The sequence below is a fragment of the Tamandua tetradactyla genome, chromosome 15 (genome assembly GCF_023851605.1).
Source record: "Tamandua tetradactyla isolate mTamTet1 chromosome 15, mTamTet1.pri, whole genome shotgun sequence".
Taxonomy (NCBI): domain Eukaryota; kingdom Metazoa; phylum Chordata; class Mammalia; order Pilosa; family Myrmecophagidae; genus Tamandua; species Tamandua tetradactyla.
In genome coordinates this window covers 19,408,103-19,434,868 of record NC_135341.1, presented here as the reverse complement: position 1 = coordinate 19,434,868, position 26,766 = coordinate 19,408,103, and the positions used below count along the sequence as shown (strand labels likewise).

Here is a 26,766-nt window from a genome sequence, read left to right as displayed (position 1 = left end):
GATTAAAATCAATGGAAAACTGCAACAACACAATCCAGGCAGGACCACTAATGGCTCTGAGACTTCAGGAATGAAGGTTTGGGTCACCCCACCAGGCAAAGAACCACGGCCAGCTGAAGTGCTTGCTGAGAGGAAAGGGAACATGGAATGGGTAGTGGAAGAAGGTAGTGATAAATATGAACTTCAACCACGTGATCAGTTACAGAAACGAGGACTGTAATGCTGTTTTGTTTGTGTTATACTGTTTAAGTTGTAAGATATCAAGTTTAAGAATGAATGTTGCCTAAGGATTTGCACCCTATTCTGGAGAGATTTAATGTGTTTCCAGTTATATGCAGTACAGTTGAGTATTGTCAGGTAAAAGAAAAAATGTGTGCTTATTTGTTTTCATTTGGAAATTAAGTATGGTCTAAGGTGATATATATATATATCATATATATATATATATAGGTGCCAAGTTGACAAGGGCTGGACTGTCATGGTTATGGACAGGTGTCAACTTGGCCAAGTTGTGGTACCTGCTCATCTGATTGGGCAAGCGCTGGCCTGTCTGTTGCAATAAGGACATTTCATAGGATTAGGTCATGATCACGTCAGCTACATCCACAGCTGATTCCATTTGTAATCAGTCAAAGGGGAGTGTCTTCTGCAATTAGTGATGCTAAATGCAATCATGGGAAGCCTTTTAAGGAGGACTCAGAGGAGACAGTTGCATTCCTGCTTTGGCTGGTGAGCCTCTCCTGTGGAGTTCATCCAGGCCATCCATTGGAGTCATCGGCTTCGCAGCCTGCCCTGTGGATTTTGGACTCTGCGTTCCTACAATCACGTGAGACACTTTCATAAATTTTATATTTGCAAGTGTTCCCTGTTGATTCTGTTTCTCTAGAGAACCCTAACTAATACAGGGCTGCTGCAGGATATTGGACAATAGCTGATCTTTTTCAGCAACTCCTTTGAAGATTATCCTAGGGCCAGAGCACAGTTGGGTATGTCATGGCCTGTCCTCCTGGAAAAGGGCTACCCCTTTTTAAAGGATTCATGAGAGCTGCCATGCCAACAGGGACAAAATAGACTGTGCTTGGGTGCCAGCTGTTCAGGAGAGTCGCATGTACATAATGATAGCACCTGGAAAAACTGGTGGCTAACTATATGCAGCTCCTCCTGCTGGGGAGAGGGGAGGAGCTGCCAATGCCAGCCAGCTTATGACCTGTGAGCTAGAAGACAATGACTAGTTCATTAAGTAAACATCATAAGTAAACAGAGAAGGGATGAGTAGATAAGAGGGCATGAATGATGAACAAACAGAATGAAAGAAGCCCTCACATGAGGCAGTGATGATAATGTAGCAGAAACTGAGGGACACGATTATCTGTAGCCATTATATACAGACACATTTTAAAACAATAATAATAATAACAGCAGATAAATATGGCTGCAGTTGCTGAATGGCTAATGTTCTCAGGCAGGCTGAGAAGGCAACCTCAAAGCTATATGCAAAGACCCGTCACTAATCATTTGTAAGAACATTAAATCCTGATCGTGAACCAGGAGTGAAGGTTGTTTTACAGTGGAGGTGAATGACCTTTAAATAACAGCCCATCTTTACCACCAGGACATTTTTCATCTTCCAGTGGATTGCAAGGAAATGGGATTAACTCTTCTTTTCTTTCAGGGTGATAGTGACGGTGGGATCAAATATCCTCGTGACCTCAAAAATGATATAAGTAATACATAAGTAACTGCAAATGTAATGTTTTGCTGTTGTCAAGGAAAATCTTGTTCATAAGTATTTAAGCATTTGTAGAGAAGGGAGGCGGGGAGTATCTGGCAAGTGTTTTAATAAATCACCACAGCTTGGAAATGTGTCTGAAGGCACATGACATAAATTGATTTTTAGATTTCTTATCTTAAAGTTTTGAACATGCTCAAAATCTGTAAGAACATTTCTATTTCATTTCTCATCACTTCTTCAGATCAACTTGAAATTAGTCAAAGGTAGACTAACAGCAGACAGCATCTTTGACTAATGAGGAACAGGGCAAATTTCCCATGTCAGAGGACAATTACACACTTATTTTTAAGTATTAACTTTCAAATTTTACACCAGCTTATATATCCTACTGTTGGCTAGTATAAACAGACCAGGGTTGCTACAGGGAAGGCTCAGTGGTAAAAAAAAAAAAAACATGCTAATTGAAGCCAAGTTGGGGTTGGGGAAGCAGATAAAAAAAAAAGACTGCTTTTCTGCCTGGAACTTCAGGGGCTCTCAGAGAACAGAGATGACTGGATCTGCAGAACAGAGGCCCCCCACCCACCAACAGGCAAGTGAAAGGTCATCAGTTGAATGATGAATAATGTCATGGTGACCCTTCACTTGGGTCTCAAGACTCCACAATTTATAGTTTGGTTTTTATGTGACCTGTGGGAGTTTATAGAGAACTACTAGTTCTCATTAGAAGACTTCTCTTTTTTTAGCTCTAAGTTTTTTATAGGTCATCTCTAGCATTCCTGCGAATGGCACTATTTTTGTAAAACATCTCCACACCCAAGAACATGGCTGAACAAGGCAACCCTGGGTAGTAGGTACTATGTATTTCTGAATCCTAAATCTATTAGTCTTCTTGTCCAGTGCTCCTTTACCATTAAACCCTTCCCTCCCCAACTAGAAAGCCAGTCCCAAACCCTTCGCCTTTAGTCCCCAAATACGCAACTGTCTCTATTCTTCTCCTGATTTGGGCTTTAGAGCTTTGCTAGGGGACTGCTAATAGTAGCATGAATTAACAATGTGAAAGAGTCAAAAGGTGCCAAGATCTTAATGCAAATATTGTCAACATGACCGGCATACTGATGAGCAGACCTGGTACTAAGTAGCATCTGTTTTGCCACATCAGTGCCCATGTCACTTTGGTTGTTAAATATTTTAGCATCAGCCTGCACATGGCACTTGTTCAAGCTACATATGCCATTCTCACACTTCCTTGCCAGTTTCTCTCTTTCCCTATTCCAACCCAAAACTCCATGTCATGAATGAATCAAAGCCCAAGTGAGTCACTGTGATCAATGAAGGTGGGTGGTCACCTGCAGGACCTTACAGGAAAAAAAAAATACCCAAGGACCAGAGCTTAAATTGTCACTATCATAGTTCTCAACGCTTGTTGCACATTAGAAAGTTATGTGGGAGCTTTTCAAAAATACTGGTGCCCAGGTCCAACCCAAGACAATTAAGTTATATTTCCTGGTAGATACTGCCCAGTAGCAACTGACCTTTAAAGACTTTCTAAGTGATTCTAATGTACAGCCAAGATAAAGAAAAAAAACTGGTTACCCTTTCCAGATAGAATACCCTATCTGTGCTTTAGCTAAGATCTACAATGCTTAAATCAAAGGAAAATTATACAGAATAATTTCAGGTGCTCTAGGTGATGGGGAGAACTATTTTGGACCAGTGCATATCACATCATGTAATCAGTTTCTTCTTCCATCTAGGCATGTGTTGCCAGGATTGTGTCTTAAATTTTCATCTTACTTAACCAACAGGGAAATCAGACAGGCTGAAGACTCTGATGAGATGTATTCTTGTACACACTGGTGTGTATCTGATGACAGCCTTCTCTTGGCGGTTCTGTTCCTTCGTGGAAAAGCCAAATCCATGGCACTGTACAGCTAGACACTAAAATACAAAAGAGGCAAAGCCTATACCCTTAAGACTCTCTACCTTTTCATATTTGATTTACCCAACTTAAGTTTAGTTCATGCTGGTACTTTTCATATTAAATTGTTTTTCCCACAATCTTATATTTTAAAGTACTTTGAGAGGCCCAACATTAAGTTAGTCGCACAACAGAAAAATTGGGGGAAGCAGACTCCCTCTCCCAACATTTTGCTAACATAATTGTTTTTTATTAAGTCAAGTTCAAAATGAAAACCATAGGGGCTTTCCATTACAAACATCCATCATCAGCTACGTTGAAGGCATTCTCAGAATCCTAATAGAAGCCTTCCCATGTGAGAGCAGAGACACTTGCATGGAAATTAAGACATCTCAGAAACATTTCTGAGGAGCCAGGTTGAGGGGTGAAGGTATGGGCAAAGGGTCATTAGGCTAAATGGCTAAAGATGAGAGAAATGTCTCTCTAAAACAGCATTTCTTTTTTCTAATTTAAGTTTTTCTGCATATCACCAGGAAATTCAAACATTTGTTTAATTTTTTATGGCTTTGGCATTTCTTCTTTCAGTTACTTTTGTTTGTAATTGTGCATATTTTCTATATTGATATCTCTGCCTCCATGTCAAAGACCACACACCACACATAAAACAAAAGTTTTCCCCAGAGTGAATAGTGGTCAATGGGATCTTTCTTTGACACCAAAACTGCCATATATTTTCCTAACTACCTGCTATAAAACTAATAAATGCAGCAATCATTCATTCTACTTAGCACAGATACTTACTGGCAGTACCTGTTAAAAGGATGAGCTTATAGAGTCGAGCACTAGCTCTTCGCACAGCCATCACTTATCAAATGTTAACTATGGGCCAAGCAAAGTGTTCTTATTTTATCTTTTTTTTTTTGCATGGGCATGCACTGGGAATCAAACTCGGGTCTCCAGCACAGCAAGAGAGAACTCTACTTGCTGAGCCACTGTGGCCCGTCCAAGTGTTCTTATTTTAAATCTATTCTCTTGTTTAATCCTCACAACAGATATCATGCTCTTTATTTCACATCTGAAGACACCAAGGTTAGAGAGGTTAAGGCCATACCCAAAGAATGGAATCCCAATTTGTCTCACTCCAAAGCCTATTAGCTCTCCATAACAACTCTATATTCCTTAGTAGGGCAGAGACTATTAAAGAAAATCAGCAAGCAAATGCAAGCACATATTTTCTATCCTCAATCCTTCCAGGGCCATCCTGAAGGAAAATGGGGAAGAAGAACCATTCACATTGACCATGAGCTCTCAACCTAGTCACTACTGACATTTGGGGCAGGATAATTCTTTGCTGGGGTAGGATCCGGGACAGCAGGAAGACGGCAGAAGTTGCTATCCTGCGTAACGGCAGGATGTTCAGCAGCTCCCTTAGTCAGCAGCACACCCCATCAACCAAAATTGTCTCAAGATATTGTCAATGCACCCTGGGGGAAAATCACCCTTGAGAACCACTGACACTGAATACACTAAGACTACAGATTGTGCAAGGAGAGCAGCTCTGCTCTATCCCATCTGTTACCAAAAGGCTACAAATGAAAATCCAAACAGAGTGAGTCAAATCAAAGGCAAATGGATGCAACTGGGAGAATCAAGGGGTTTCGACCTCTTCTAAAGCCTTTGAGCACCCATTAGATTAACAGGGTCAGTGTACTCATTGCCCCCCAAAGTCAATTAATCATAACCACTTTACAGATAGCTGCTGCTCACATTCTTCTGAGAAGCAGTCCATTTGATGTCATCTTGCAACGCCTGGATAATGTCTCACTCTGGGCAATCCACTGTCCACTCTGTGCTGTGGTTTTCCTTCCCCATCTTTCAAAGGAGGAACAAGAATGGAGGCAGTAATAGAGAACCATTGGCAAGGGTGAAGTTTTGAGGTTGATGTACAAAGTCTTATGACTAGTCTGGTTTCCTTCACAACATAAAGATAAATCCTGTTGTACAAAATAATTTTGTATCATGTGTTCCAAGGACTTTTGACCAAGCATTATGCAAATCATTGATGCCCCCAAGGAAACTGGCAAAAATAAGCCATAAAAGGTAGCTTTTAAAATCTTGGAATGCTATGGCTCAAGTTGGAATTAAGATCCTGAGAGGATCTATGTAATGAATTTTAACCTGAGCACTAGGCTATGTTAACAAAACAGAGTAACCATGACACAGATTTAATTTATTTGTTGGTCTTGGCATACTCATCTTTTTATCTCCCCAAGTGTTGGTCCTGGTAGAACCACAGACACTTTCAATCCCAGTTCAAAGCAATACCTAGAATGAATGCAAGCCATTTCATTAACAGTTGATAACAAGTAAAGAAGGAGGGGGACAGGAATGTTCCAAGATTACAAAGGCATTTACTCAAGAGCAACTCTCCAGCAAATCCACCTGCAATTCGTTTTATTTCAAGCAGGCTCAGAATAGTGGGTTCTTCAAAATTACACACAACACTGAAAAGCTTCATAGCTTCACTTTTTCATGGTCCTTTTGCCTCTGGCTATTACTGTTCTGTCCTGGGAGGTTTGGTCCTCTTGTTGCCATACCAATGGGATGCTACTGGGTTGGCGGCCAGCCACTGTGGGCCTGGAAATGATATTCATGTACATGTACACCCTGACACTTTGGGGTCCCAAAAGAACCCAGATCCATAGTGCCCCTGCTAGAAACAATTCCAAGGGTTTTCCTTCAAATGAACTATAGCCTGGATGCTAGCTTGGGTTCAGAAGCTCTCCCTGCCACTGAATTGGCCCTATAGAATGAATTATTTCAGGCAGAAGAGCCTCCTTTGAGCTCAGGACCTCTCAGCTCCTGCCAGATGACTCAAAGGATGAATCTGATTTTTCCTCCTTCTTCCTAATCTTTCTTCTGATGTTCAGGTCATGTGCGTGTCTCACAAACATTTTTACAAGTAGAAAAGAAAAGACAAAGCTATCCATTCTCTTACCCTGCCCTTTAAAACAGTCTTCTGTTATAAATAAGATGCTTGGAACTAGAAAATAATCATTGGCCTATATAAGCACATCTGAAAACGTGCAGCTTTTCCTTATTCTATGGCCATGCCATCTGCTAGCTTCATTAATAGCTGTGGGTTGGCACGTTTTTACCCTTGTGCCTGGCATTTGTGGTTGATAGGTTGGGAGCACTCATGGCTCATGTAAACCAGAGAAATCTCACAGCCCAGTGTGACCAGTCTTGTGAGAGTGTGGCAGCCAACAGAATACAGTCCAGAAATCAAAAAGGAATTCACAATATTTGAACTCTCACCCATTCACCCAATGACATGCAGGAGGAGGAGCCCTGTACCTTGGTTTATCTGCTCATCCCTTCATCCTCTGCTATTTTCCACAAGCCACCAGAATGGCAAATGGAGGTCGGGCCATGGTATACCTCTGATTAGAACACTACATCTCACTCAGTAAAGCTAAACTTTTACCACGGCCTCCATGATTTGGCCCATGATCAGCTACATCACTGATTTCTCCTCCTACCATCCTTCCTTTGCCTTCTTGGTAACTCCAACTCAGCTTTCTGGCTTTCTTGATTTTATCTGAATGCACAGAACAAGCTCCTACCCTTATTTCCCTCAAATATCTACTTATCAGGTAGGCTTTTGCTGACCAGCCACTAAACCCCTCTCCAGCCCCCCAACCCAGATTATTCTGAGTTTTGTCATATTAACATTATATATTAATCTGTTTAATTCTTGGTATTCTCACAAGCAGTGGGGACAACCAAAGCAATAGGCTGAGCCCCCAATCTTGGGGTTTGTTCATATGAAACTTAACCTTGTAAAGGATAGGCTAAGCCTACTTAAAATTAGGCCTAAGAATCACCCCCAAGAGAACCTCTTTTGTTGCTCAGATGCGGCCTCTCTCTCTCAGTCAACACGACACACAAACCTACTGCCCTCTCCCTCTCTATGTGGGACATGACTCCCAGGGGTGTGGACATTCCTGGCAATGTGGGACAGAAATTATAGAATGAGCTGGGACTCAGCACCAAGGGATTGAGTAAATTTTCTTGACCAAAAGGGGGAAGAGAGAAATGAGACAAAATAAAGTGTCAATGGCTGAGAGATTCCAAACAGAGTCAAAAGGTTATCCTGGAGGTTATTCTTATGAATTAAATAAATATCACCTTTTTAGTTAAGGTGTAACAGAGAGGCTGGAAGGAACTGCCTGAAAATATAGAGCCATGTCCCAGTAGCCATGTTTCTTGAAGATGATTGTATAATGATATAGCTTTCTCAATGTGACTGTGTGATTGTGAAAACCTTGTGTCTGATGTTCCTTTTATCTAACTTATGGACAGACGAGTAAAACACACAGATTAAAAATAAATAATGGGGGAACAAATGTTAAAATTAAAAAAAAATACATATATTAATCTGTTTATCTTTCCCCCCTCTGAAAGGTAAGCTCTAGGAGAGTAAGGATTTTGTCATTTGGATGGTTAAGGAAGGCTTCTCTGTGGAGGTGACATTGAGAAGAGAGCTCAGTGGCCCCCTATGACATGGGGGATTGGGCTGGGGAAGAGATAGGCTAAGTCTACTTAAAATTAGGCCTAAGAATCACCCCCAAGAGAACTTCTTTAGTTGCTCAGATGTGGCCTCTCTCTCTCAGCCAACATGACATGTAAACTCACTGCCCTACCCCTTTCTACATGGGACACTATTGCTTCGGTTGTCCAGTCAGGAGGACAAACGTGTTACTGGACAAAGGGTGTTGATTCTTTTGCCTGACATGCTCAATAACCAATTCCTGAGACATCAGGGTTTCAAAGAGATAAAGTTATTACTAGGCACATAGTAGAGAGCAAATGGCCTAGTAGCTCAAAATCTGTCTCCACGAACTGTAGTAATTCTGATAGTTTTATTAAAGAAAAAGATGGACAGGGTTTAGGATAATGAGCACAGTGGCCCCAGACGAAGTAATGAGAGGTGATCTAATTACTGAGCATGTGCAGATTGATTACTTGCTTAGTCACAGAATATATGTAAGCAAATGGTGGAATGAGGTATAGGTGACTTTTGCACTAAAGTCCAAGCTACTGAGTATGTCAGGAGGGCCCGTTTTGGTTAGACTGATCTCAGCTATCAAGATAACTTTGGACTCGGGGTGTGTTAGTTCTGGGCTGACCCAAGACCCTTCATTAATAAACATGAGGGGCTGTCTTTAGTGATTACAAGACTCTAAAGTTGAAAAACTGGATAACTAGGTAAAAATGAAGGTTAGTCACAAGGTTTTTACTATCACAGAAGCATAAGAAAGGGCTATAGAATCATTATCAGAGATCAAGGCAGCTTGATTACAATTTAGAGTTCAGGAATTTCCCTCTGTCTACTCCAAAATACCAGAAAGCAAAAAGGAATATCTAGGTAATGATTCAGCAATCAAAACTATCCCTTAAATCCTGATTTCTCAGTTACAAACATACAGAGGCGATGGAGATAGGGCCACACTTGGCAATTCTGAGAAACAACAGGCAAAAAATTTCAATACATTTTTTGATATTTAAAAAATGTTGGCTTCTCGTCCCCCTTCCCCCCCCCCCAAAAAAAACCAATCTTCTCTTGCAGATGCCATTCATTATATTTGAAAGAGATAGATGAAGGCTTTGATTCATACGCGTTTACAAATTCCTCTGAGCCTGCATCCTCTATTGGGAGGTCTGTGAGACTCATAGGTATTTTGTGAAAGACAATATGTCTGGGGAAAAGAAAACCCAGACTACTAATTTGTCCCTCTTCTAGCCCCCAGGAAGATTCTTAGCTAGACATTAAAAATGTTTTCTCCCAGTTTAAATCGATTTCTAACCTTTTTAGAAAATTGGGATTACACAAATGAAGTGTCATCTTGACCAATAGGAAAAAGACTGTTTTATAGAGAAAATAGGCTAAGGCCAACTTCTCTGGAAAAGAAAAAAGCACAGGCCTTTCCTGGAACAGCTTCAGTACTAATTTGTGGTTATTTCAAATCTCTGCATTACTGGATGCATTTTCTTTTATAAGGGAGAGACAGGATTAGAGTTTTTGTGATTCTTAAAAATGTAAATGAACTACACATACCAAGTTTAGCTTGGAACAAGAAATTGTCCATCTACTTGATAATACCTTTGGCATGGATGGGAAGATTTAGGCCAGACCTCTGTGATTTGATTATGCCAAAAGATCTGGGCTGATCATGCTTTTAAGAAGCTTTGACCTTTCTCTGTACCTCTGAATAAGAAGCCCTGGGGAAAATCAGGCCCATCCATCACTCAATGTACAAGAAAGGATTTTATAAGCCATTTCACCCCAAGGTGATGGCAATTTAATCTGCCACCTCTCCCCCAGATGCTTGCGTTGCAATTTTTGTTTTGCTGAAAATCTTAAGCATCTGCTATGAACCATGCATTCTGCCCACTGATAAAACATGACTTATTGCAGAGACTTTCATTTCAATAGGGTGAAGTTATTAGGATAGAGCCGGGCAGGGGTGGGGGTGAGGTGGGGCTCATAAGTTTGAAAAAAATATTTGCAATCTAACTATTAAATAGAAATTATTTGTAAATCAACCTACATAAAGAAATTACAGCTGAACCAAAATCTATTTAGCTGGTGGCTTTGTGCCAGTTGAACCCAGATCCAGAAATCTAATGCTTCTGTCTCCTCTTGGTCCTTTAACCTTAAGAGTGATAATAACTTTCTGCTGTTGCTGTATCTGGATTGCCTCAATGACTCCTATTGATATCTCAGCCTCTACAACGAATTCTCTCCATTGCATTCCCTCCACTTTAAATATATAGAGTGATTTCTGTTTTTCTGGCTGGATCCGGGCAGATAGACCAAACATAACATTTCCAAGGTATAATGAGGTACAGCTGGTATTGAAAGTCAAGTCTGTCTCTATCCAATAGCCATACTCTTTTCTCTAGTTCTTAGTGCTTGCATAAATTAACTCATTCACTGTGAGCTAACTATTGCATGAAGAGGTAGATAAATACAGTTCTAAAGCAAAGGTTTACTGCTGACAAGGACCTCAGAGGTGCCCTCAGTTTGCACCCTGCATTTACAGATTAAAGATGTTAAGAGGATTCCCTTCACAAGAGTCAGCCTGGTTCTCTGCTCTCACTGCATTTGTGGTCATATAGTACAAAAGGCAATGCACTGAAGGGATGTCTCATGGCCTTCAAATCCAAAAAGTGAATCATGAGGCTCATCTAATTTTAGGAAATTATAATGCACATTTACTATAATATCAGGAGAGGGAAATGCTCTTGGAGATAGTCAGAGGGGCATCTAAACTCCATGATGGTCACTACCTTAATTTTCTTTTTTAATATTTTTATTGAGAAATCTTCATGCACAAACATGGTGTACAATCAATGGCTCGCAATGTCATCACACAGTTGTGTATTTATCACGATGATCACTTTCTAGAACATTTGCATCACTCTGTTAAAAGAAATAAAAAGCAAAAAGAGAAAATTCATACACACCATAACCCTTACCCCTCCTTCTCATTGACCACTAGTATTTCCATCTACCCAATACATTTTACCCTTTGTCCCCCCTATTATTTATTTATTTTTTATTCATATTCTTTTACTCATCTGTCCATACCCTGGATAAAAGGAACAACAGACACAAGGTTTTCACAATTCCACAGTCACATTGTAAAAGTTATATCGTTCTACAATCATCTTCAAGAATCAAGGCTACTGGAACACAGCTCAACAGTTTCAGGTACTTCCATCCAGCTACTCCAATACACCATAAACTAAAAATAGATATCTATATAATGCATAAGAATAACCTCCAGGATAACCTCTTGACTCTATTTGAAATCTCTCAGCCACTGAAACTTTATTTTGTCTCATTTCTCTCTTTCCCCTTTTGGTCAAGAAGGTTTTCTCAATCTCTCGATGCCAGGTCCTAGCTCATCCTGGGATTTCTGTCCCACATTGCCAGGGAGGTTTACACCCCTGGGAGTCATGTCCCATGTAGAAGGGAAGGCAGTGAGTTCACCTGACTAGTTGGCTTAGAAAGAGAGGCCACATCTGAGCAACAAAAGAGGTTCTCTGGGGATGACTCTTAGGCCTAATTTTAAGTAGGTTTAGCCTATCCTTTGCAGGAATAAGTTTCATAGGGCCAAAACCCCAAGATCAAGAGCTCAGCCTATTGATTTGGTTGTCCCCATTGCTTGCAAGAATATCAGAAATTCTCCAAATGGAGAAAATGAATATTACCTCCTTTCTCTCCAGTTCCCCAAGGGGACCCTGCAAATACTTCTTGATTCACTGCCCAAATTACTCTGGGATATACTGGGGCATCACACTAACCTGGACAAACTAACCTGCTTTTCTCCTTCTTCAGGACTGTTACTGTTCTTCAGTAGGGTAATAAAGATATCTATCATAAAATCCACCTTGCATCCTCCATATCTTCCTGTATCTTATCAGCAGAGGAAGAATGGAAGCATATGGTAGTGACACAGAGTACAGCAGGGAGTTAGTTGCTGGGAGAATGAGCATATTTGATTTTAAGACTTCTGGGGTTTAGATATACCTAGAAGGAATTTAGTGAGACACGCATAGAGCAGGGCTTTTGTTTTGTGTATGTGAAGCTGAGCTTGTCAGATTTTAAGGTTCTAGGGTTTTAGACATGTTCTCTTGAATATACTAAACTCCACATTTAACTGTGCCAAACAAAGAAACTGAGGTACAAAGAGAACATGTTCAAAGTTACACTCCAAATTTGTTGCAAATGGAGTTGATGAAATCGGCCATTCAAATTTTCTCAGATAGAAAAGAGATGACTACTTCACCAGGTTTTTGTTAATAAAACATTTTAACCATTTATTTACACACACATACACACATCCCTCATGACTGGCAATTTCAAAAGCCTTGAGAAATATACTGCAAATGATGGCATGAATGAGATTAGACAAATTAAGAACACAGAGCAATTCTATCCGTTGGAATATCTTCCCTAAGTAAAAATGATGACTTACACAAGAAAGAGAACCTCTGAAGATATACAAAATATACAAGACCTTGCTCTCAGAAGAAACAGCCTGGCCTGTAACTGAGCAAGTATACTGTTCTTCCAAATGAGTACCACCGAGTCAAAATAAGGAAACAAATCAGCAAATATCCCTATGTGTAATTTCTCAGTATTAAATCACATCTCACTGGGATTTTAACAAAATAAATTGATAAATCTATCTGGTTAGTCTAGAAATTTTTGGGGGGTGGGGTGGGGTGCATGGTCCAGGAATCAAACCTGGGTTTCCCATATGAAAATTCTAACCACTGAACTACCTGTGCACCCATTCTAGAAAATTAAAACCTCAAAACCTCAAGTATTGGACTTTGACTTTACCACCTTTCTGTCATGCACACTAGAGTCTCAGTCAAATCCTGATCCAACCTGAGAAGATTAATAACTAAGTGCTAAATAAATATACAGAACTTTTTAAAAATTCCCATGTGATGGCTTTAAAACTTGCCCAAAAATTCTTTGACAGTCCTCTCACCTGAGGTGAAGTCTTATTCCGCTCCCCCTAAATATGGCTTACTTCTAATGAAGAGAAGGCTGTAGCAGAAAAGCTGTGTGATTTCTGAGACTAGGTCCACAGAAGGCACTGGATCTCTCTTCCTCCCTCTGAGGACATGGGCCTCTGGAGCCATGGAGCCACTATGTAAGTCTGCTAATCCTACAACTGCTGTGGTGAAGAAATCTGGTGGCGGGACACCTAGAGAGAGAGATGTGCAAGGATTTCCACCCATTTGAGTCTTTCCAGTCCAGACACAAAATATACGTGCCTGAGTATAACTCTAGCTCTGTCACCCTCTGACTGCCACTGCTTTAGAGTTCCGAGTGAGAAAATCTAGCTTAGCCCAGTCAGCTCATGGGGTGTGAGCAAGAATAATAATAACGGTTGCTATTTTATGCCATTAACTTTAGAGTGGTTTGTTATGCCACAATAAATAACTGTATGGCCCTAAGAAATAAATTTTTGTCTTCCTAGTTAGTGGACATCTCTTACTTTTTAGGCCCATAGGATTTCCCTTCCCCCAATTGCGAATGCTTGAGCAGGAGCTGTCCACTAGGTAACCCTGAATCCTCTGCCTCAGGAGGTAGATGTGTGGTCCAACCTGGCTACTCCGATGATCCCACCCTGAATGCAGCCACAATCCAACACAAGGACACACGATCCAGCAGGACCAGGCAGACACCTTTGGGAAAACCAACACAGACTCTGGGGAAAAGACGTGTTGGCCTTTTCTCTCAATTCTCTAGCTTTGGTATGGCAGCTTTGCTGACAGGAGGAAGACATTCAGTCTGGGAACAAAGATAGGACAGGAGAAAGCAAATGTAGAGACAGAGGTATGGAAAGCAAGGGTGAGAGGAGGCAGAGAGGTAAGGAGAGTGATTGAGCCTTAGAACTAAACTCATAACTTAATAAATTCCCTTTATAAAAGCCAACCCATTTCTGTTATATTGCATTCCAACAGCATTAGCAAACTAAAACAATGCCAATATTTGAACCCCTGTATCTGGCCACACTCAAAACAGGACCCACCTCTTTGGACTTTTAATACTTACAAGTTCATAAAGTCTTTTTTCATTAAGCTAGATTGAATTTGGTTTCTGACACTTGAAAAAAGAGTTATGTCCAATTCAATGATTCTTTTAAGGGGAAAAAAGGGGGGCAGAATGAGCTAAGGAGATAGATACAATTGTAGTTGGAAACAAATTACAATTATAATTATTCATATAAATTCTACATGCTCATGCTGAAAAAGTAAATATGTATTTCATTTTTAATATACACAACACACTTAGTCCAACCAAAAACAAAAGAATAAAAAGTACAAAACTGGAGGATAAGGACAAAGAGTGGAATCTAACAATTAAATATTACTTTAGGATGCAAATATTACTTTAAGGCCCAACTGTGGCTAAAACTGCATTTTTTATCTTTGTGGGCTAGGTGTCCAAGAGCAGCTGAGGTGGGTTCCTTGTCTAAAAGTCTCTCAGGGGTGCCAATCAAGGACTTGGCCAGAGCTGAGGTCTTATCTGAAGGCTCAGTTGGAGACGGATCCCCTTCCAAGCTCACTCATGTAGTGGTTGGCAGGATTCATTTTCTCATGACAGTTGGACTCAGTTCCTTGCTGGATGCTGGCCAGAGGATTTCTTAATTCTTTGAAACTTCTCCAAATGGCAGCTCACTTCATGTCAGCTGGCTTCAATCAGGATGAGCAAATGAGAGCATGAAAGAATTACAGCAATCCCAGAAGTAATGCCCATCACTTTGCCCTAAGGCACATCATGGGCCCAACCCACCCTCAGAACAGAAGATGGGATTACACAAAGTATGAATACCAGAAGGTAGGGACCATAGAGAACCCTTTTAGGAACCATCTACCATGACCCTTCAGGGAAAGTCTCATTTCACAAAGGGCTTCCATACTGAGGCCAAACTTAGATTCACAATGTTATAGAGTTTCTGGTACAGCAACTAATGATGGTAGAAAAAGCTTCTTAGTAAAATGAAGGAAGGGGTTTCCAAAACTCCAGATTTTCTATATATTAGGGAATTTCTACCTCTATTTGGTGACAACGAGATTTGTCTTAAAGTGGTATTTATCTAAGAAGAACATTCTTTTTATTTAGCTTGTAGATGACCTGCTAGAATATGGATGAAAAGGAGATTATCACAGTGCTAGAGCTTGTCTAAGTCACAGGTGGACAGCACCAGAACGTTTTGAGTCATCACACAAAAGCCACAACCTTCTTGGTCTAATCAAAGACAAGCCTTGGACCTAGACCTTCCTTTCCAAGTCGCTGAGGCCACTCTTCCCTGGCACACCCACTGAGAAACATAAGTGCATTGGGGTCTGTAGGAGGAGCAATAGTTACAGCTAAGAGGGAATGAATTTGTTGGAAGCGGAAGAACATCACAAGGTATCTACTTATCAGAAGCATTTGGCCCCCTCTATTTCAAAAAACATTCATGCCTGCTTCTTTCAAGCCACTAATTACTCCATAAAATCCTGTTTGGCTATTGTAGACATGTTCCCCTAACTAAAGAAATCTGTAAAACCAAAACAACACCATTAGAACAGCTCTTTGTTACACTTTAGAAAAGACTATGATTATTCATATTTGGCATGAAGGAAAGAATGATTATTTGCATAAAAATTATTGAATGTAGAATTGTAAAAGAATCTTTAGACTTCTAGAAATGGTTTCACTTTTTTAAAAGAGGTATGGATAGAAGAAGATATTTACCATTTTTAAGTGATTTATCCCCACATAGAAGGATACATTCCGTATTGTGCATGTTTACGACTTATTCTTGAGTAAGTGCTTCCACTTTCCCATGTGTGAAAAGGCAGTTTGATTGCCCCTGAAGAACAATAGGCACTTGTCAGACCTTTTTTGTGATGTGTGTGCCTGTTCCCTGTGTGAGAAGACTAAGGGTGAGTGAGAGAATAAAGCAGCAATAAAGGATTGCTACTAGCAACATGAGAATTTGCTCAGCTTGATTCAAGTTCTGATGTATTATAACTGCTCAAAAAGTATACAGAGGGAGATGGAAGGGGGGAAAGTACACAGAAAATAACCTGCCATTGACTTATTAAACTAGAATATTTGATCTACAGAGAAATATTTGATTTTAGCAGGAGCTCTATTACAAAACTGTCTCCCATCACCAAAATACCAATGTAGGAATCAACAATTTCTGGTTGGTTCTGACATTCAAAGTTGTAACCAACCTTCCTTAATATTCCTTTCCAAGCTAGTTACTAACAATAGGAATACAAAGTCTAAGCAGTTTTAATGTTCCTCCCTCTTATCTTTCCCTTTGACTCAAAGAATGGAAGCAAGGCAGAAAGGGAAAAGTGTCTCTTCCCTGTTGTCTCACTCAGTTTTGTTCATGGGAAGCATCTGAGACTGGGTGGGTGACCACTGTAGTTAGAACAGCTGTCAAATTTTATAGCTAGACAGGGGGTGGGCCACGGTGGCTCAGCAGGTAAGAATGCTTGCCTGCCATGCCCGAGGACCCGGGTTCGATTCCCGGTACCTGCCCATGTAAAAAAAAAAAGCAAACCCACGGTAAATTTTATAGCTAGAAAAAAGACACTATGGGTCCACGCTTCCAGGAACTGCAAGATGGAAACAACTCTTGAAGACATTTTAAAGTAGCATGCTTGAATATATGCTTCAGTTGGATATAGTTGTGACAAAGGACATCATAGCCAAAAGCTTGGATTATTGGTCTTAACTGTCAGATCTTCCAACTAGGATAAGAGAATCTTATTCTCTCTACCTGTCGATAGGCATATCTTATTTGTCTTTTCTGTAGCCCGACCTCCTGTGTTGATAAATGGTGCTTAGTTACATACTACAGATAACTTCCTGTCTGGACTCAAATTATTCTCGCCAATTTTGCCCAAAGCCCCAGAGTATGCATTGTGGATATCTCCAAATCTTCCTTCTATTCCTTCCATGCTGGGGAGCAGACAAACAGGGTGAAAACCTAGACCCATTCCAGGTGAGTTGCACTGTGGTTTCCCAGTTTGACTTTTCACAGAAGGAAGCATGGCAGCTGAGTGCATAGGTCCTGACATTAGAGAGACTGGGTTCTAATTCCAGTTCTGCATGTTCCCCTCTCTGAACTTTATTTTTTCATCTGCATAATGGGGATAATGATGGCACCCACCTTATAGGTATGTTGAAAGGGTTAAATGAGACAAGCTACGTCAAGTGCCTTTTTTATTAGAGAAGATGTAGGTTTATGGAAAAAAAATCATGTAAGAAGTACAGAGTTCCTAAATACTCCCCTCCATACAAACAGTTTTCCCTATTACTCACATTTTGCATTAGTGTGGTAGCTTTATTACAATTGATGAAATAATATTATTAAAATTCTACTATTAACTGTAGTTTAGAGTTTACATTAGGGTTCACTCTTCGTAATGTTTAGTTCTGTGATGTTTAGTTTATTTGTTGTTTTTTTTTTAACTTTTTAAATTGTTTAAAATAACATATACAGAAAACAAAGAAAGAAAAAAGCAATAGTTTTCAAAGCACTCTTCAACAAGTAGTTTCAGGACAGATCCAAGATCTGTCATGGGCTACCATACCAGCACCTCAGATTTTTTGTTCTAGCTGCTCCAGAACATTGGAGGTGAGAAGAAATACATATTTTTTTTATCATTGCAATTGACTTTTTTTACTTTTTGTGAAAAATGGCATATATACAAAAAAGCAATAAATTTCAAAGCACAGTGCAACGATTAGTTACAGAAAAGATTTCAGAGTTTGGTATGGGTTACAATTCCATAAATTTAGGTTTTTACTTCTAGCTGCTCTAAGATACTGGAAACTAAAAGAAATATCAATATAATGATTCAGAAATCATACTCGTTTGTTAAACCCTAAATTCTCTGTATAACTTCACCATCACCTTTGATCTTTCTCCCACTCTTCAGAGATATTTGGGCTATGCCCATTCTAACCTTTCATGTTGGAAAGGGCTGTCAATAATATGGGGTAGGGAGATGGAACTAGCTGATGTTCTGGAGAGGCTAGCCCCTCTCCATTTCAGGGCTTGTCTAGTCCAGGGATTCATCGGGAAGTTGTAGGTTTCTGGAAAGTTACCCTAGTGACTTTGTAGAATCTTAGATATTGCCCTAGGTGTTCTTTAGGATCGGCTGGAATGGTTTTGGTTGGGGTTTGGCAAGATATGATAGGCAGTAATGTCTAACAGAAGCTTACATAAGAGTGACCTCCAGAGTAGCCTCTCAACTCTATTTGAACTCTTTCAGCCACTGATACCTTATTTGTTACACTTCTTTTCCCCCTTTTGGTCAGAATGGCATCGCTGGTCCCATGGAGTCAAGGAGAGACTCATCCCTGGGAATCATCTCCCATGCCACCAGGGAGACTTTCACCCCTGGATGTCATATCTCATGTAGGGGGAAGGACAATGATTTCACTTGCAGAGTTGAAGTTCTACAGTTTTTAAAAAATTTTTATTCTAGTAACATATATACAACCTAAAATTTCCCATTTCACCACTTTCAAATATAGAATTCAGGGGTATTAATTACTTTCACAACATCGTGCTATCATCACCACCATGTATTACCAAAACTTTTCCATCACCCCAAACAGAAGCTCTGAAACAATTAAGCATTAACTTCCCACTCTGTATTACCTGCTCCACACCTACTCCTCCAGCCCATGGTAATCTATATTCTAGTTTCTGGTTCTATAAATTGGCATATTCTAATTATTTCACATAACAAGCTCATACAGTACATACAGAAGACATTCAACACATGATATAACATTGAAATATAGTAGGTGCTCAAAGCAAGGCAGCAGGCATAATCATTAAATTGGTGTTTCAGGGCTAGTTGTGACTAAGATTCTGGGAAAACAGCATCTTTGTATTCAGAATCCAAAAGAAGAACTAGAGAATAACAAAGTTCAAGGCTTCAAATGGGAGTGCACAAATTGGCTGGAAAGAGAGCTTTGATGGGCAAGAGAGGAAAGAAGTGCCAAGCAGCCAAAGAGCTGAGCAAGTGTGCTGTGTGCCCAGTGGCTATAGTGCTTACAGGGCAAGGAAAAACCAGATTTCATGAGCCTGTTTAGTTATTCTTCTCCCAACCTCTGATGAGTCTGAGGAACTGATGAGGCCATAACAAAGTCATAAGGTCATAAAAACTTAGAGTATGTTGTATAAATTTCTTGTTTCAAAAATGGAAATAGAGCAAGATGAAATGACTTGCCAAGGTCAGGCAATGGTCGGTGGTAGAAGCACTGATGCAATAAAAATCTCCTGAGAGTCAGGTCAACATTTTTTTAATCTATCAACCAGTTGTCCAATTAGCTAGACTATAATCATTAAAGTATTCAAGGTAGCATTACCAGCATGTCAACTTTCATACAGAAACAAATCCCAATTTTAATCATTTTCTATTGAGAAGGGAAATGTGGCACCACAAGATCCTTTCCATGAATGAGAAAGATAGCAAGCAATTATTATTTTGCTAGAATTTCCAAACCAGTGAGTCATCGAATAGAATGTACTTATATTAGGGCATCAGGCTATCTGTAAAACATTCATAGAACACATACTGGACACAGGCAGAGTATGGAAGGGTGGGATGCTGGAATACTTAAGAAAAATGGTTCTAGCTAAACCTGAAGAACTAATAGGTGCTCTCACAGTCCCAAATTTGCCTTTTTGACCCTTATAACTGTCCCCAGAGCTAGGATCCAAAGACCTAAATTTCAACTCTTATGTTTACTAGCTGTGTGTCCAGGACCAGTTGCCTAAACTCCCAGGACTCCATATTTTGCTTCTGTCAATAGGAGATAATAATATTTGACTCACAGGGTTGTTTTCATGAAGCATGAGTCAGAAATTGCTGACAATGTCCAGCACAGTGCCTGGCCCAAGGTGTTTGACACTGCCTCTCCCCATCCAGATATATCCAAAGATACTCATTTTGTGGAAAAGTAGTAATTACCTGTTCTTCAGTAAGTCTTTCCTAATTGGGCTTTGTTTTGTTATAATGATTTTTCCAAATTAAACAGAGAGCAAAGAGCTGGTTTAGATTACAGAGTCACCACAAAATAGCTCAGCCTGTAGATATGACCTATTTTTAAGCTGCCACAGCATAATTGGGAATATTTTCTTTGTCTTGGGAAGGAGCCAGAGCTGAAAGCCTTGCCTCCTCGGCTTTGTTGGTCATTATCAGCAAAGGGAGGCACTCGGACAGTACAGACCCAAGTCCATGCTTGGAAGTTTCCTTTCCTCCTACCTTTCTGGGGTTCTTCCCCAGAAGATTTGCTTAGTACGTTGCCCAATATTACTGACATTTCCTCTACTTACAATTAAGGTCCCAAGCAAGGTCATCATAAGTGCTTTATGATCCTACTGATGGAACCGCTAATGTCATCTATTGGCAGTGAGGAAAGTTGGTATGCTTTTGATCCAGTGAACAGTTTTTTTGCATTCTCTAACAGTCTGTGGTAGATTGTCTCCAAAGATGGCCATTAACCCACATTATGAGAAATACTAAAGGAAGTTCTTTAGGATAAAAGCAAGTAAGCCCAGGCTGTAATTCAAATCCACACACACAAAAAAGAACGCCAGTAAAGATAATTATGTAATTACAAAAAAACATACGAATGCATATTTCTTCTCCTTTCTTCTTTTAATTGATTTTAATAGTAACTGTAAAAAACTATGTATATAATTATATTGTAGGCCTATAACATATAGAAGTGAACATGTTTAACAATGAAAGCACAAAAGATGTGGGTTGGAGCTAAGTTATACTGAAGTAAAGAAATGACACCAGATGGAAACTCAAATCCACAGAAACAACTAAAGAGAACCAGAAATGGTAAATAAGAATGCTAACATAATAAATTCTGTAAATATATACTTGCTTTTCTTCTTTTTCTTATTCCCCTTTAATAGATAAATAATTATATAAGCAATTTTTGTAACAATGTATTTCTGGGCTTGTAATATATATAGATGCAGTATGCAAAACACTAATAGCACAAAAAGGGGAAGAGGGAAAAGAGTTGTTTAGGAGTTATGTTTCTATGTCTCACTGGAATTAAACTTGTATAAATATAAAATAGATTCTAAGTTAAAATGTATAGAATGATAAGCCCCATGCCAACTACTAAGAAAATAATTCCATAAAGATCATTAAAATATTACACTAGAAAATATTCACTTAATACAAAAGAAACCAGTAAAGGAGGAGAGAGGGCGAAAAAAAGACATGAGACATATAGAAAACAAAAAGTAAAGTGGTAGACATAAATTTGAATGGACTGAACAATCCAGTCAAAAGACAGACTGTCAGACTAGATTTATTTAAAAGCCACAAGATCCAACTATATGGTGTCTACAGAAGACATACTTCAGGTTCAAAGATACATATAGGTTAAAAGTAAAAGGATGGAAAAGATATATTATGCATAAACCAACCATAAGAAGGTTGAAGTGGCTATAATAATAGACAAAACATACTTTAAAATAGAAAGTATTCCTAGAGATAAAGAGGTGTATTTTATAACAATAAAAAAGGTCAATCCATCAGGAAGATATAATAGCTATAAACATATAGGCACTTAACAACAGAACCTGAAAATACATGAAGCAAAAACTGACAGAATTGAAGGGAGAGATAGACAATTAAACAACAGTAACTGGAGACTTCAGTATTCTCATTTCAATATTGGATAGAACAAATATGTGAAAATTAAACAACACACTCCTAAATAAACTATGGATCAAAGAAGAAATCATAAATGAAATTAGAAAATTCATTATGATGAATGAAATAAAGACACAGAAAACCAAAACTTATGGGATGTGGCTAAAGTGGCACTTAGAGGTAAATTTATAGCCATAAATACCTACATTAAAAAAGAGGAAAGATCTCAAATCAATAACCTAATCTTCCACCTTAAGACACTGGAAAAAGAAGAATAAATTAAGTCCAAAGCAAGCAGAATGAAGTAAATAATATTAGAGCAGAAACTAATGACATAGAAAATATATAAATAATGTAGAAAATCAACCAAAGCCAAGATGGGAAAGGTTTCCCGGGGGAGGGGGGTGCAGGGCCCCTGGATGATAAAGGGATATGAGGTAGAGAACAATGACTTCCTAACCATAGCCAGCACTGAGACCTGAGACCTGTGAGACAGGTATCTCTGAGTCATCCAGCCTAGCCCAGTCAAAAGCTGATACAGGTTCATAAGAGATCCAATCCCACACCAAATGCAGCCAAATAACCATCCAGTCAACCTACAGAATTTTAAGAGGTAGCATACAGATGTGTTAAGCCATTAAGCAGTAAATAAATGAAAACAGTTTTAGATTGAAAGTTTATAAGTAGAGGAACAGCTGGTATAGTAAAGATTGGCTGAATCTCAATCTCATTCCTCTAGAGTGTTGAAGATGGAAGGCCCCTGATATTCTGATTCTGTGATCTTAAACCGCCAATGGACGAAACTAGATGAGAGTTAAGTTTCTCCAATTGAAATAAAGACGGTGGTAGAAAAGCACCCAGAAACCCATATATTTGGCCTCTCTAATCACCCCTCAGTGGTTTCTGGATCCCACTTCCAGAAAGTTTTGAATATCCAAACCATTCTTAACACCACTTGATGATCTGAGATTTAGGTCAATGCTGTAATTTGTTACAGAGGAGAAAGACAGATACCTAAATTGTATAAAAAGTTACTGGTTAAGTTGGAATCAAAGTCACATCTTCTGACTCTTATTCAGTACTTCATCATCAACACCAGTGTGTTTTTTTAAAAAAATGACATCATTTCCTGCTCTTCTTTTGGGCTACTCTTAATGGTTACAGGCCAGACAAAGTGGAGTCAGACTCTCTTACTAGCTCTGAAAACTGAGAGAAGAGTATCTAACCTCTCTATGCCTTCTATGTATTTCCTGTGAAATGGGGTAAATAATAGTACTTTATCTCATAAGCTTTTGTGAGGATTATGTGAGTTAATTCAAACAAAATTCTTAGAAAAGACAGAAGCACGCATAGGCTATTCTTTTTTTTTTTTTAACATGGGCAGGCACCAGGAATCAAACCCAGGTCCTCGGGCTTGGCAGGCAAGCATTCTTACCTGCTGAGCCACCGTGGCCCGCCTGGCTATTCTTATTATTACACAATTCAGACCATATTTGGGATGGCCTTATAAGCCATCTCAATTTTCTTTTAGACTATTTAAATCAATTCCTTTCCAAGGTACTCTTCAAATCACATTATAAGTATTAATTTCCCTCTACTAAAATGCTAGACTTTGATGGCCAAAAACTGTGTTTTATTCATCTTTATATACCCAGAGTATGGTGCAGCATCACCAAATAGCAGGTGCCTGATAAATATTTTCTGAATAAATAAATGAATAAACAAGTGAAAAAAAATCTGCTTTTTATAACAAACACAGAAGTCAACTTGCTCTTAGCTCCTATCTGATAAATATTCTCTTTCAATGTCACTGATGGCTAAGTTTTGGTTCACAAAAGGAAAGAAAGTTTGCAAGTCAATTATATTAGTGAAGAATCACTTATCATAGCATCCATAACTGATTTGCCATTCTTTAATTAACACCTATTAGCTAAATTTTCCAAAAAGCTCTGAACAGCAATGCAAAGAATCAATTAATTTCCAAATTACTAGAATATAAGCCATCTTCAAGCTAAAGGTGCTTAAGAAGTATCAGGGCATGCTTTGAAGAAATTTGAACAACCCAAGATTTCATGATTTGTCAAAACCAAAGAGCTGGAAAGAAGCCAGTGACAAATAACCCTGAGACAATCATCCTTCGTTAACTTGATGGCTGTAGAATCAGCTTGATGAGCACCTGGCAAACTACAATGGGGTTACCTATTCTTAGTAGCTTGTTCTATCTTCCAATTTTAGCATATTTGCTGAACTGATGCAAATGAGAAGATAAGCTGCATTTCTGGAACAATCAGCATAGACTCCCAAGGGCTAATGAGGTTCAGTTGCTGGACTTGCAACAGAAACAATCTTTTAATTATTACTATAATGACAATAATTAATAATTATAATGATAAGTCATTTTCTAACCATAGGGTAAAATCACTCAACACTTGGAACTGACACATATGCTTAGTTAGGACTACAGGCTCAACATTTTAGCTGCTTGAGTATCTGGTAGTTCTCCTATCACTTTGAGAAAATGAGCTTGATGATTTTGAAAATTCAGTTCATACTGAGTTATAGAATCCCAGAGTCAGAATATGAAAGCTAATAAAATCATCTATATTCAACATCTTTACAAGAGATTGATATGCATAGACATGGGAGTATGTCTGAGATCTATTATCAAGTTGAAAACAATAAATTGCAAGACAAGATCATAATATCAATTTTCTGCAAAAAATAACCACAAAAATAAAAATGAGTAGAAAAAATGTTTTCTGGAGAAACATGTAATCTAGAAAATAAATATTATGGAAAAACCCAGAAGAATGTACACTGAAATATTGGCTGTGATTATTTTTGAAAGAATGAAGTTACACCGTGATAAAAATAGTGCCAATCATTCCCCTTCCCTGTACCTATGCTACTTGCAATGTAATTTTTGCAACTCTTCCCATCAACATTTGGAGTTATTTCTCCCCTACTGAATAGGGCTTGGCCTGGTGGTTTGCTGTGTCCAATAGAACAAGCAGGAGTGAAGATGCGCCATACAAACTTAGGCCTGAAAAGGCTTCCACACACTCTCATAGGACACTATTTATTTACTTTGAGAACAAGCCTAGGCTAACCTGCTGGATGATGAAACACACTTATCAGAACCCCCATCATTCCACATGACAGCCAGGCAACCACTAGATATGTAAATAAGGCATCTTAGACCAGTCAGCTCCTAGCCAATACCAGTCAACCACAGACAAATTAAAAACCTCAAGTGAACGCCCCGCAGCAGCCGACCAGCCCGCCCTCCTTCTCCCCTCTCTTTCTCCGCCGGCCCGCCACGCGGCACCCACGCCCCGCAGCAGCCGACCCGCCCACCCTCCTTCTCCCCTCTCTTCCCCCTCCTGCTCCGGCGGCTCTCCAACCACCACGGTGCCCTCTTCCGCCTTCACCGGCTCCTCCGCCACCAGCCTCGACAGCCTTGCCGCCCTCACCTTTCCTCCTCCAGAACAGCTACTGGGGGAGTGGAGACAATACAGAGCAGCTCCCGGAGTCACAACGGAGATCAAAGGGACAGCGTACCCCATCCTGGAACGGCTGACTGTCTGGGAGAACCAGCTCCGGTGAGAACACCGAGGGACGCGGGCTTTCCTGGGCGGGACGGCAAGCGGCCGGAGTCCCTCCCTTCCTCCGTCCCAGGAGGAAGCTGGCAGAATTGGGCAGGCGGTCCCCTCAGGCCACGGCGGCTGGCGTCCCCACCACGTGAGGCCCCCCAGACCAACTGAAAGAGTTGGGTCAGAAATCCCCAGACTGCAGAGAACGGTGACCAGGGGGTCCCTTCCAAACACGTGACTCCCCGGTCCGCCTGGGAACAGTGCACTCTCCCGGGCTGCGACAGCTGGCGCCCTTCCGCCACGCTTGGCGCCCCGGGCCGACTGGGAAATTTGGTCGGGCGCTCTCACGTGTTGCGGCGGCCGGTGAACCTCCCCGCGTTCGGACCCCCGGGCCGGCTGGCACTCTTCCAAGACGCTTCGGCTGCCAAACCTCCCCTACGGCGAGAGTTTTCCAGAGTTAAAGGACCCACAGCAACTTTTACTGGTGGATCCTGTAGACAAACGTGTGCCACGAGCGCCACCTACTGGGCAGGATAAGAAAAACAGAACCCAGAGATTTCACAGAAAAATCTTACAACCTGTGGGGTCCAACACTCAGGGAAATCTGACTAAATGCCCAGACGCCAGCAGAAGATAACGGATCACGCTCAGAAAATTGAAAATATGGCCCAGTCAAAGGAACAAACCAATAGTTCAAATGAGATACAGGAGCTGAAACAACTAATGCTGAATATACGAACAGAAATGGAAAACCTCTTCAAAAACGAAATCGATAAATTGAGGGAGGACATGAAGAAGACATGGGCTGAACATAAAGAAGAAATAGAAAAACTGAAAAAACAAATCACAGAGCTTATGGAAGTGAAGGATAAAGTAGAAAAGATGGAAAAAACAATGGATACCTACAATGATAGATTTAAAGAGACAGAAGATAGAATTAGTGATTTGGAGGATACAACATCTGAATTCCAAAAAGAAATAGAAACTATCCGGAAAAGAATGGAAAAATTTGAACAGGGTATCAGGGAACTCAAGGACAATATGAACCGTACAAATATACGTGTTGTGGGTGTCCCAGAAGGAGAAGAGAAGGGAAAAGGAGGAGAAAAACTAATGGAAGAAATTATCACTGAAAATTTCCCAACTCTTATGAAAGACCTAAAATTACAGATCCAAGAAGTGCAGCGCACCCCAAAGAGATTAGACCCAAATAGGCG

At 39.9% G+C, this 26,766-nt stretch overlaps 1 long non-coding RNA gene across 1 annotated transcript in view; it reads right to left on the bottom strand.

Moving 5' to 3' along the window:
• Positions 1-3,568: 3,568 nt before the first annotated feature.
• Positions 3,569-26,766, bottom strand: part of LOC143657875 (uncharacterized) — a 31,936-nt gene continuing 8,738 nt past the window's right edge. The window contains exons 2-3 of the long non-coding RNA XR_013163003.1: positions 5,418-5,522; positions 3,569-3,670 (exon numbers count right to left, since the gene is read on the bottom strand). This is a non-coding gene — a long non-coding RNA (uncharacterized LOC143657875). The remainder of the gene's footprint in view (positions 3,671-5,417; positions 5,523-26,766) is intronic.